The sequence below is a fragment of the Eptesicus fuscus genome, chromosome 3, assembly GCF_027574615.1.
Source record: "Eptesicus fuscus isolate TK198812 chromosome 3, DD_ASM_mEF_20220401, whole genome shotgun sequence".
Lineage (NCBI taxonomy): Eukaryota > Metazoa > Chordata > Mammalia > Chiroptera > Vespertilionidae > Eptesicus > Eptesicus fuscus.
In genome coordinates, this window is record NC_072475.1 from 91516167 (window position 1) to 91529119 (window position 12953).

A 12953-nucleotide genomic window follows, 5' to 3' on the forward strand; every position below is an offset into this window, starting at 1 on the left:
CCTGATTCTATTAAGTTCACCAGTTTATTCTGTTCCTCAGATTTTTAATTCACTTGACTTTTAGATTCACTTGTTGATAGATATGTATTTGTTGTTCATAATTTTTATCTTTCTTCTTCTTTTTCCTCTTTTTAAAGAATACCTTTCAGCATTTCATATAATGCTGGTTTGGTGGTGATGAACTCCTTTAGCTTTTTCTTATCTGTGAAGCTCTTTATCTGCCCTTCAATTCTGAATGATAACTTTGCTGGGTAGAGTAGTCTTGGTTGTAGGTTCCTGCTATTCATCACTTTGAATATTTCTTGCCACTCCCGTCTGGCCTGCATGGTTTCTGTTGAGAAATTAGCTGATAATCGTATGGGAGCTCCCTTGTAGGTAACTAACTGTTTTTCTCTTGCTGCTTGTAAGATTCTCTCTTTGTCTTTTGCTCTTGGCATTTTAATTATGATGTGTCTTGGTGTGGTCCTCTTTGGATTCCTTTTGTTTGGGGTTCTGTGCGCTTCCTGGACTTGTAAGTCTATTTCTTTCATCAGGTGGGGGAAGTTTTCGTTCATTATTTCTTCAAATAGGTTTTCAGCATCTTGCTCTCTCTCTTCTTCTGGTACCCCCATAATTCTGATGTTGGTTCGCTTGAAGTTGTCCCAGAGGCTTCTTACACTATCTTCAACTTTCTGAATTCTTCTCTTCATGCTTCTCTGGAGGAGTGTCCTTGGCCTCTTTGTATTCCAAATCTTTGAGTTGATTCTTGCAATCCTCTCGTCTGCTTTTGGGTCTCTGTATAATATTTTTTATCTCAGTCAGTGTATGTTTAATTTCTAGTTGGTCCTCATTGAATTTATCGGCCTTTTCCATGAAATTCTTGAAAAACCTTATAACCGTGGTTTTGAACTCTATGTCCAGTCGCTTGTTCTCCTCCATTTCTTTGGTTTGTGATCTGTTTCCTTGCCTTCTCATATTCTCTGCTTCCCTAAGTTGGTAGGGTAGTTTTGTGTACTAGGTGTCCTATTGGTTCAACGGGTCAGCCTCCCCGTTACTTGAGGTGGACACTCTTGGTGTACCCTTGTGTATTGTGTGTCCCCCAGCAGGAGCTACAGCAAGGGCTAGTTTTCTCCTCCTTTGCTTGGGCGGTTTTGGAGCAGTCTGACTGGAGCTGAAGTTAATTTGGTTGAGCTGCCCCAGAACAGGCCATTTATATGCAAAAGCCGCTGTGTGGAGCCTGGGCGGGTTTGTAGCATGTGCGGGGCGGGGTCTCAGGGCTGGGCGGGGTCTCAGGGCGTCACTAGGCTGGGGCGTGGCCAACGGCGATGGCTGCTGTCAGCCGTCTCTGCCTTTCCACTTTTCCAAGTCCCTGCGCCCTGCGCTCCAGCGCAGTAAACAATGATTGCTGGGCGCACCTCTGCAAAAAAGTCACTCTCACTTTCCGACCCGATGGCCGAGAGTCCAGCTTCTCCCCGTAGGTGCCTGGGTCCCCTGAGTGTCCCCAGAAACTGGATTTCAGAGTGATCAGGAGCTTGTCTCCCTGCGGGTTGAAGAAAAGCCGCGCACCCAGCTGCCCGCCGCCGGCCCGATTCGCGTGCCTCCGTACCTCAGCTTTTCAGCGATTGTGCTCCTTTCTCTTCTTAGTTGTAAATCTTCCACTCAGCCAGCTTTCCCGTGGTTCTGGGTGGTAGTCATTTTTGTCTTTTAGTTCTATTTTTGAAATTGTTGTGTGAGGCAGCAGATTAGTTGTTTAACTATGCCGCCATCTTGGTTCCTCTCCTCCACAATGAAATATTATTCAGTCACGAGAAATACGGAAATTCTGCCATTTGTGGAAACATAAATGGATCTCCAGAGTCTTGTGCTAAGTGAAATAAGCCAGATTGAGCAAAATAAATACTGCATGGTATCACTAACATGTGGAATCTAAAAATAAAGTAAAACTCATAGAAATGGAGGTAGAAAATTGGTTCCCAGGGCTGAGGGTGAGAAAATAGGGAGAGGTTGGTAAAAAGGTGAAAACTTTCAGCTAAAAGATGAGTGAGATCTGAAGATCTAATATAAAACTTGGTGACCAGAGTTAATAACATAGTATTATGTAATTGAAATGTGCTAAGCAAGTAAAATATAGAACTTAAATAGTCATCACCAAAGAAGAAGAACAGAATAATTTCTGTAATACCTCAGAAATAAGTTGTGTTACTTTTTTGTGTACCTCATTCCAGTTTTCATTTTGTATGTATATACATAGGTATGTACATACATGTATATATGCACACATATCTATGTATATCTTGTTACATGTATAAAACTTAAGCATCCTTTGTCATTTTATAGAAGACTAGGGGCCCAATGCACAAATTTGTGCACCTTGAAATGAACTGTGGGCTGAAAGGCTACGGTGGGCATAGGGGCGGGTCTCAACCCATCCTCCGTGTCCCTACCTGGCCCCTCCCGCTGAGGCCCCGGTCCCCTGTCTGCCGGCAGCCCCGTTCCCACTGCCACCACTCCCACACGCTGATGGTGCTGGCCCCGCTCGCACCCACTGACAGTGCAGAGCCATTGGGGCTGGAGCCAGCAGCGGGTTTGAGCGGCAGCTGCTGCCCCAATCACCCCTCAGGAGCAGGGGGAGGTGGAGAAGCCCTCAGGGGCGATTGGGGCCAACAGCCACCGTTTGCACCCACTGACGGCGCCAAGCAATCAGGACCAGCACCGGGCTCTGGCAGTGGGTGTGAGCAGCATTGCTGTCTGTGGGTGCCAGTGGGGCTGGCACCGGCAGCAGGTGCAAGAGGTAGCTGCTGGCCCCAATCACCCCTCAGGAGCAGGGGGAGGTGGAGAAGCCCTGAGGGGTTATCAGGGCTTGTAGCCACTGCTGGAACCCGCTGATGGTGCCATGTGATCGGGGTCAGCACTGGGCGCTGGCAGCGGGTGTGAGCAGGGCTGACGCCGGCAGCAGGTGCGAGCACCAGGCAGGACTGCAGTGTATGGGAGCAAAGAATTTTCAGTAACCACCAGAGGCTCATCTCAATGACAGCAACAGGCACTCTGCCTATGTCTGGCGCCCCCAATCACCTGCTCCACCATCCCACTGAGGCTGACACCGCCATGTTCTACACTCTGCCACCTGCTGCCAACGCCTGCCATGTTCCACACGTGCCCCCTGGTGGTCAGCGCACATCATAGCGACTGGTTGTTCGGTTGTTCCACTGTTCGGTCTACTTGTACATTAGGATTTTATATATATATAGATGAGCAATTTCCTAATTACATATGTGATGTATACATATATGCAACAGTCCTCTATAATGCCATTTTAATAGCTGTATATTTTCCCAGTGGATATATGTGCATGTATGTATATAATTAATTTAATATTTTATTTTTGTTGGGTATTTACACAACTGTCTACATTTCATTATTATGAAAATGTTGTGTTAAGTATACTTGAGGTAAACATGAACACATTCTATATAATAAAAGGCTAATATGCAAATTGACCAAATGGCAGAACAACCGGTCGCTATGACATGCACTGACCACCAGAGGGAAGACGCTCAATGCAGGAGCTACCCCCTGGTGGTCAGTGTGCTCCCACAGGGGGAACACCACTCAGCCAGAAGATCAGAAGTCGGGCTCACGGCTGGCGAGTGCAGTGGCAGTGGCGGGAGCCTCTCCCGCCTCCACGGCAGTGCTAAGGATATCCAACAGGGGGAGCGGGCCTAAGCCGTCAGTTGGACATCCCCCGAGGGCTCCCAGACTGCGAGAGGACACAGGTCTTGCTAAGGGACCCCCAAGTGCATGAATTTTGTGCACTAGGCCTCTAGTCTATAAATATGTATTCTGACAAATTCATACAAGTTTAATTGTTAGATTTAATATTTTGCACAGTTTGGGGGCTCCTAATTTATTTTGTCATAATATGGCTAAATTACAATGCAGAAAATTTTGGCCTTTTTTTCTTACTACCTTTTTAAAATGCATGCCCATTTCTTTACACCCTTATGCAAATAGACATTATAAATTGTTTTAAACAAAAAGAAAAACAAAAAAGAATCTCAAAATAAAAGGAGAGAATGCCTGTTCATATTTTCAAATAGATTTCTACTGGCACATTCAATTTTCTCTCTGTATAGTATATACAGTATGTGTAGCATAACACATCTATATCTCTATCCTCTATTTCTATTGCTATCTCTACATATCTAATATCTATTTATGCTATTTCTCATCCATTCCTCATTGAACTCTTAACTCTGAGGTCATATATATTATGTAAACATTCCTATTTGCCAGATACTGGGCTCTGGGCTTTCAGTGTCTCCTGGTGACCAGGTTTTCCTACAGCTGCCTCTGGATTGACTGAAAGGCTTTACAGGGAAGAAAGACTAGGGATGAAGAGAGGGCATGATCCTGCAGCTATGACTGACCTAGAAGGAGGGCTGGTTGAAAAGTCCCAGGAAGTGGCAAATTTGGAAGACATGGGTTTTGTGACTGCTAGGGAGCCTTCTGTAGGGAAAGAGGTTATTTGGAGAATAAATCCTTGCAGTTAAATACTGCAATGGAAGAAGCAATATTGCAAATATGTTTCTGAACACAAGTCCCTGAATTTAGAGGTAACTTAGGAGAAGAAAAAAGTAAAAAAAAAAAGTCTTACATCTATAGGCATAAATTTATAACACAGAGCATTGCTTGTAATTTCACCAAGAGAAAATTTATTATGGTTAGCATGCACTATATCTATATATATAAAAGCCTAAGCGAACAAATGACCGTTCAACCGTTCGACTGTTAGTTATGATGTGTACTGACCACCAGGGGGCAGACGCTCAATGCACAGGCATGGAAACATGGAACAGACTGATGAATCTCAGAGGGAAGGGTGGAGGGAGGAGGGCGGGAAGATATTAACCAAAGATCTTATATGCATACTAGAGGCCTGGTGCAGATTCGTGCACCGGTGGGGTCCCTCAGGCTGGCCTGCGGGGATGAGGCCAAAACCAGCAGTCCAACATCCCCTGAGGGGTCCCAGATTGCAAGAGGGTGCAGGCCAGGCCAAGTGACACCACAGGTGCATGAATCTGTGCACCGGGCTTCTAGTTTTTCAATAAAAATAAACAGAAAGCGTTTGAGGTTATCAAACAATCATGTGTTAATGCAAATAAGTTTGTGCCTGTTGCTTTTTCCTGACAAACAAAGTCAGGTTACGTGCCAAAAAAGGAAATTGTGATTGGTCTGAGTGTGTGAATCTTTGCAATGTGAATTACATAGATATGTCTGAGCTCTTCTTCCTAATCCCAAAGTAGGAACCTGAGGAGTATATTGCACACAGGGAATGAAGACCGGCATTATCACTGCCAGTGTTAACATGCCCTGTATCAAAATTGTGTCTAAGGTTATTGCTACAGCAGATAATGAAGAGAAAACAGCACTCTCTTTGAAGTTCTGGATGGCTACTCCTATCACTCAAAATACAGGTTGTTATAATTATTACATTAATTTGACTACAATGTCATTTACATGGACTTTTTGGTGAGACCAGGGTTTCTACTATAATTTCTAATAATCATCCCATGGAAACATGTCTCCCAACAGCATATCAACAGATATATTTTTATTTGTTCCTGCTATTTTCTGTTTATTGATTTTAGAAAGAGAGGAAAGGAGAGAGAGAAAGAGAGAGGAGAGAGAGAGAGAGAGAGAGTCATTGATTTGTTGTTGCCCTTTTTTATGTGTTCTTTGGTTCATTCTTCTATGTGCCCTGAGTGGAGATTCATCCCTCAACCTTGGCATATTGGGAGGATGCTCTACCCAACTGAGCTACTGGGCCAAGGCCTGTTCTTGCTATTTTCAAACTCTAGTTCTAATTATTAATGGTGCTACAGAGAAAAAGAAATTAAAGTCCCTTTCTATAAACAAGGAATTTGCAATCTGGTTTTGGGGCAGACTGTTGATTAGAATATAATACACACTAAAATATGATGGGAAATCATAGTTCCAGGAAAGACCATAAAAAGTGGGAAAAGCACTGGTTTACACATCAAATCTGAGGATACATCTTCACCGGAAACTGAGGTATCCCTGTATTTATGTGTGGTTAGAAAAAGAAGATACCACATTAATTCAGAGTATAACTATCTTTACTGGAAGAATACATAATTTCTCTTTTCATCCATAACAAAATAAAGAAGTATTTTAAAAAGAGTTATGACTATGGATCATATTTAGGTCATGTGCACACCAATGTGTAGAGATTTCTTATTTTCAAACAAGCTTAAATTTATTTCAACATACACACACAAAAAAAGCCAATTTCAGTTTTCTAACTACTTTCTTTGCCATTTGCTCCAGTTGTTCTGAGAAATGGCTCCTTAACATGTGCACTTTTGTAAAATGGGTTAAAATGAGTGAATTATACTGGAGTACAAGGACAAAAGTAAGTATTTATTTGAGAAGATGGACTTTAGGGTGAGTTAAGTGGTTGTATACTATATAGGGTAAATAACACTTTCAATGTCTTTTTGGAAAGAATTATTTTCATTGTGTGATATATGATTTCTTATAACCCTTATCCCTATAAAGTCTATAAACCCTGAAAAAGGGTTTCTGTGCCAGCTATATTAGAGTTCTTTTGTTTTAGAATCTGTGAGCATGATCGTGTGTATGTATGTGTGTGTGTGTGTGTGTGTGTGTGTGTGTGAGAGAGAGAGAGAGAGAGAGAGAGAGAGAGAGAGAGAGAGAGAGAGAGAATATTTTGTTGTATTCCACTATACAATGCAGTATATCCCTGGCCTTTATTTGATAGCTATTTTTCCCTTCTTCCTGGTATCATATTACTTTTTTCCCCCTGTGATATTCCAGCATATCTATTAACCCTCCTTCATTTTTAAAATGGCAAAATGACTAAATTTGTAAATCCTTATAGCGTGTACAGCAGCAGCTTGTACGCTGTCTAGCAAATGAACCTACACACTTGTGAGCAGGTCCTATTTCCCCTAGATTTTAAAATTATTTTATAATAAAATATTTGGGAACGCATTTTAAGCTTGCCACTGATAATCACTGAATTTATATTATATCAGTCACCTTCCATATAAAAAAATAAGCCAGAATGTCTTATTATTATTATTAAAATGGAAAACACTAAGAAATAAAAAATTTAGATATCCTTCTAAAAAATTGATTCATAGAAATTCTGAACCTGAGCTTTCATGATTTAATTTCTTCATAGGCAGAGAAATAGATATTTATAATGATTCTCTACTTTCAGCTTTTCAATCTAGGGAGGGTGGGAAATTTGCCAGACAAGTATGTAAGCATATTGGTCAATCTAATTTGATTGCTTTCCTCCTGCAATGGGCAATTTTAATTTTCTATCACATTTATAGTCATCATATTTAAGAAAGGGCAAAATAGGTTAATGAAATCATTATAATTTTATTCAAATAATATATATTTTAAAAGCTCAATTAAAGAAACAGATAGCTTGGCTGCCATCGCTCAGTGGTTGAGCATCGACCTGTGACCCACGAGGTCGCAGTTCTATTCCTGGTCAGGGCACAGGCCCAGGTTGGGGTGGTGCAATACCTTCCAGAATGTGGATGTGCTCAACAACATCAACACTCTCTGGGCCCCATAGTTTTTAAAAGGCATTATCAATTATTAACTCAATCTCTAGCCTCTCCCCTCTCTCCAGAGGATGAGGGGGTGATGAGGCTGATAGTTCTGTTCCTAATCATGGCTTGGTCTTTCTAATGATTACCTTCCATCCTGAAACTATCAAAGAGCTCACAAAGAGTTGCCTCAATAGAACAAAATATGGCCCAGGAAATATCAAGGGATTTAGAAGCTACTTCTAAGACACTCCTCTCACCCTATTATTCAGAAAATTACAAGAGTTTTTGTATGTCTGTGTCAGGAACTAGGGGCAGAAAAGAAAATACATATTTCTTATGTCACAGCCTCTCCACCGTATTCAGGTATGGTAACAATGAAGGTGAACTGAGCAGATATTGCTTCAGGAGAACTTGCTGCAAGGGGTGTATTTAGCTGATAGCCTTCAGCTGCTACACCTTCAGCCACCATATTTATGAGTGACTGTGCTCTACATGGCTCCTCTCAGTCAATGAGAGAACCCAACAAACAGGAAGTCACCTTGTCTGATTCAAAACCCTTCTGACAGGAAATCTTGCTTGGAGCTCCTCATAAAACTGACCAAGACTGTCTCAGAGCTTCACTTCATACTGAGGCTCTTCCCATCTAATCCTCATTTTCTCCTTTCACAGACATTGGGCCTGCACATGCCTATGCCTACTCCCTCCTCTATTTATCTCTAAGTTGGTTATGTTTTATTCATATGTTTCTAGGAGCATCCAAACCTTACATTTTATCTTTTGTTTTTTAAGAAACATGAAGTGTAGCAACCAAAGTGAAAACTCTCTCAACTGGGCAAAAAAAAAATAGTTTCAGAAGTCACCTACACCAATGGCTTCTTATTTTCACTAAAGTATTGACATAACTATTGTGTGTGAATCTGTGATATAATGAATTCATTTAATAAATAAATTTAAATATAAAACCCATATGTTCGGTTTCTGGGTTTGTTTGTTTTTTTAGCAGAAATGTTGATGTCTGCCTTCATCCTTGATAATTTATAATTAAAAGCCAACTCTCACAACTGAGTGGGATTCAAAATAACTCTACAATGATTAAAAGCAAACCAAAAATGCAATATTTTAAAGTGGTTCAGGACTTTTAATGCACATAGGGTTTTGATAAAAGCAAAAGAAAATCCTGTCTGAAAGAATTCTTTTCCAACGATCAGACTTTACAAGGAGGAAAATGGGCAAATTCACAAATCACAAAATCCACAAGGAAACAAATCACAGAAGAGTGACAGTCTAAGAATCAACAGACAGTAGAATCAGATTCACCAAGATGCCAGAAACACATAACAGTAAAGTTAACCTTCAGGCAAAAGAAAAATAATCTCAGATCATGTGATCGAATATTTCAGAAGAAATAAAAAGCTGAGAAATTCATTAATAAGTTTGCAAATCAAAACGAACACAAACTGGCCGGGTGGCTGAGTTAGTTGGAGCATTGTCCCATACACCACAAGGTGATGAGGATGGTTCCTGGTCAGGGCACTTAACTAGGTTGTGGTTTAGGTCTCTGATCAGGGATCATACCTTAGGCAACCCACTGATGCTTCTCTCTCACATCAGTTTCTGTCTTCCTCTCTCTCAAATCAATGAACATATCCTTGGGTGAGAAGATAAAACAAAAGCACAATGACTAGAAAAAAAGAATGGTAATAAATTGTGCTGTTAAAAGAAAGATTGAATTAAATAGATGATAGCGTATGAATTGGGAGAAAGTGATTGGGATTTAAGTGTTCTATGTCATGCTAATGGTCAGGAGTAGGGTAAAGACAATATTTAATAGAGATTTTGATAAGTTCACATACTATAATTTCTAGGGTAACCATTAAAAAAATCAAGATGGGGACTATAATCCTAATATATATAAAGAGCTAAGTGGCGTCACAACCAAACGGGAGACTGGTCACCATGAAGTGCATGGAGCACCTCTCGGTCCCCCCTCTCCCTCAGCCCCTGAGCCATGAGGGGGGCCTGGCAGCGAGGCTGGACTGGGGACTGTTGAGCAGCGATGGTGGGTTGCTTCGCGGGGTGGCCGTGAGTTTAGCGGAGCAGTCACCCAGGAGGCAGTGAGTTTCGTGAAGCAGTTGAGGGGTGGGGGAGTTTCGTGGAGCAGTGGCGGGGCAGGGGGAGTTTCCCAGAGAGTCCAGCGGCAAGCTTCACTGGGCAGCAGCAGGCTTCGCAGAGCAGTTGAGGGACGGGGGTAGCCTCGTGGAGCAGTCGGGACCCGCAAGCATTGCGGAGCGTCCCGGGGCGGGGAGCTTTACGTAGCGTCCCAGGGCAGCAGAGGCCATGCGATGGAGGCCAGGCTAGGCCTAGGGACCCTAACCGCACACGATTTTGTGCACGCTGGGCCTCTAGTATAAAATAATAGAGACAAAAATCAATTGAAAAATAAGCAAATTAGTCCATAAAAGCTAGAGAGGGTAAAAAGCAAAACAGAAAGAAGTAGCAACCTCATGTCAAAAGTTAGGTTCTAAAGTAGAATAAATCCATTAAATCAAATAGGCAGGAGACTTCTGAAACTTTGGCTTGTACCACTGAGACAAGGTTGCAACAAAATTACCTAAATCATTATTATATTACTAGAGGCCCAGTGCACAAAATCTGTGCATGGGTAGGGTCCCTAGCAGGCTGGGGCCTTCCTTTGTTCTGTGCTACCCCCTGCTGGTCAGCACATGTCATAGCGAGTGATCGAACTTCCAGTCTATCAAACGCCCGAGGGGACACTTTGCATATTAGGCCTTTATATATATAGGTTTCATCAATCATGTATTCAAATTAGACAAAAATGTAAATAGAATTTCCTTCACATTAGTAAGTTAAAATCAATTTGAGGTAAAAAAAAATGTAAAAGATAAAATTATAAAACTTTAGAGTCATTTCAGGGAAATATACAAAGATGTACAAAAATAAGTATACAATTGTGAGTGAAATTCTTTTGATTTAATAAAGTTATGTAATAATCATAACCTGTATGTCTTTTTTCATATGAATAATTGTAAAGTTACTTTTGCCCACCACGGTACAAATTGGCGATAGTAAAACAAGTGACACAAAAAAACACAGAATAGTCTGTGGCCATACCACCCTGAACACGCCCGATCTTGTCTGATTTTGGAAGCTAAGTAGGGTCGGGCCTGGTTAGTACTTGGATGGGAGATCGCCTGGGAATACCGACTGCTGTAGGCTTAAAAACAAACAAACAAACAAAAAACAAAAAAAATAAAACAAAAACATGAAAGAAAACATTGGCTATATATTATGACTATATAAATTAATTATTATTTATTGAAAATCATAAAAAAGTGAAAATAAGAATCTCTGATTGAGAAAAAAATTTTATTATATAAATGATAAATGAAGATTATTCAGAATATCTAATAAAAACTCCATAAACAAATAAGAGAAAGACAAAAAAATGAAACAGATAATAAAGACTTAAACTGTATTTGACAGAAATAAAAATCAGAATCACCATTAAAACAAAAATACTGTGTGCTCAAATGTATTAGCAATGTAAAACTCTAAACTAAATTTATAGTGTGGTTTATAGTGTGGTACCATTTTACATGCAACAACATTGTTATAAAAAATCATATCCTTCAAATATAAAATATTGGTGATGATTTGAAATGACAGAACTTTCATATATTGCTGGCAGGAGGTAATGTAAATTAGCACAAATATTTTTTTTATAGCATTTTTATTTTTTTTTTAATTTCTTTATTGATTAAGGTGTCACATGTCCGTTTTGACTTTTAGTTGTATTTTTGAAATTGTTGTGCCCGGCTGTAGGTTAGGTGTTTAACCTATGCCGCCATCTTGGTTTCTCCTAGCACAAATACTTTGGAAAATTACTTGACATTATCAAAATAAAATGACAACATATATGTCCCAATGACTAGAAATTCTAATCTTCAATATTTAAGTGGAAGATACTCTTGTATACCTATTACCAGAGGAATATATGTCTTCATCAGAGATGAAGTATCCATCAGTAATAGAACAGATAAATAAATTGGGTTGTATGCATACAATGTAAGACTATATAGCAATATAAATGAATGGACTTCAGCTACCTGTAAAAACATAGAGGGGAGAACCTAAAGTTCAAAGATCTTAAGTTGAGCTAGAAAGCATCAGGTAAATATGCACATTTAATTATACTTAATAAATTTTAGGAGCATGTGAAGTAAACAATGAGTTGTTTAAAAATCAAAATGAGTGATATCATTTTTCTAAAGCAATTAAAAAATAAATCCAAAATTCATAATTGAGGTTCCTCTATAATTTTAGGAGTACAAATATGTTAAAGGCATGAGATTTCTTTTTCCCTTATGCAGAGCAATTTGTATATGAGTCTATTTATTATGATTCTTTGTACTTCATACCTATTTTTAATACATTTTAAATATAAAAATTAATTTTAAATTGACTTTGAAAGTGAAAATATTTTTAAATGGCTTAAATGAAAAAAATCTGCATAAGCATTCAAGTAAAGTATTATGTAATGCATTCACAAAATATATACATTTAACTGATACAAAATATCAATTTAATTACATTGGCTACTAAAATGCTACATAGCTATGAGAATTCATACACTTAAAAACTAATTGATGCAAGTTCTAAAAAATGCATGTCTTATTACATCAGAAAAAAAGTGCCAGCCCCTTTAACTTTTAGCTTAAGAAATACAAAACTTGGCCCTGGCTGGTTTGGCTCAGTGGATAGAGTGTTGGCCTACGGACTGAAGGGTCCTGGGTTTAATTCCGGTCAAGGGCATGTGCCTGGGTTGCAGGAGGCAGCCGATCAATGATTCTCTCTCATTGATTTTTCTATATTTCTCTCCCTCTCCCTTCCTCTCTGGAATCAATAAAAATATTTTTAAAAAAGAAATACAGAATTTGGATCATGCCTATCTTGTATCTAAGTAAAGTAGAGTTCAAAGATGTTCTGCTCCTTTCCATGTAAACTTTACTAATACAGAGAATATCACTGATATACATGCAAATTAATGTATTGCCCATGCTTAGAATTCTCAAATAGCAAAACAACAGAGCAATAATTTACATTATATATATATATATATATATATATATATATATATATATATATATGGAATACACTAATTAGCCGGGTGTCACGACCACTCAGGAGGAGCTGTGCTCACAGATGGGCGGGAGGGGACTGCGTGCCACCCCTAGCCCCAGCAGCCGCGGGGAGGCTGGGGCTGGGAGCGGGCCAGAGTGGAGACACAACACACTGAGAGGCTGGGACTGAGGGCAGGCCAGAGCAGAGAACACACCGGAG

At 39.9% G+C, this 12953-nt stretch overlaps 1 pseudogene; it reads left to right on the top strand.

Annotated features, from left to right (window-relative positions):
• Positions 1 to 10710: 10710 nt before the first annotated feature.
• Positions 10711 to 10829, top strand: LOC114226978 (5S ribosomal RNA; annotated as a pseudogene).
• The last annotated feature ends 2124 nt before the right edge of the window (positions 10830 to 12953 follow it).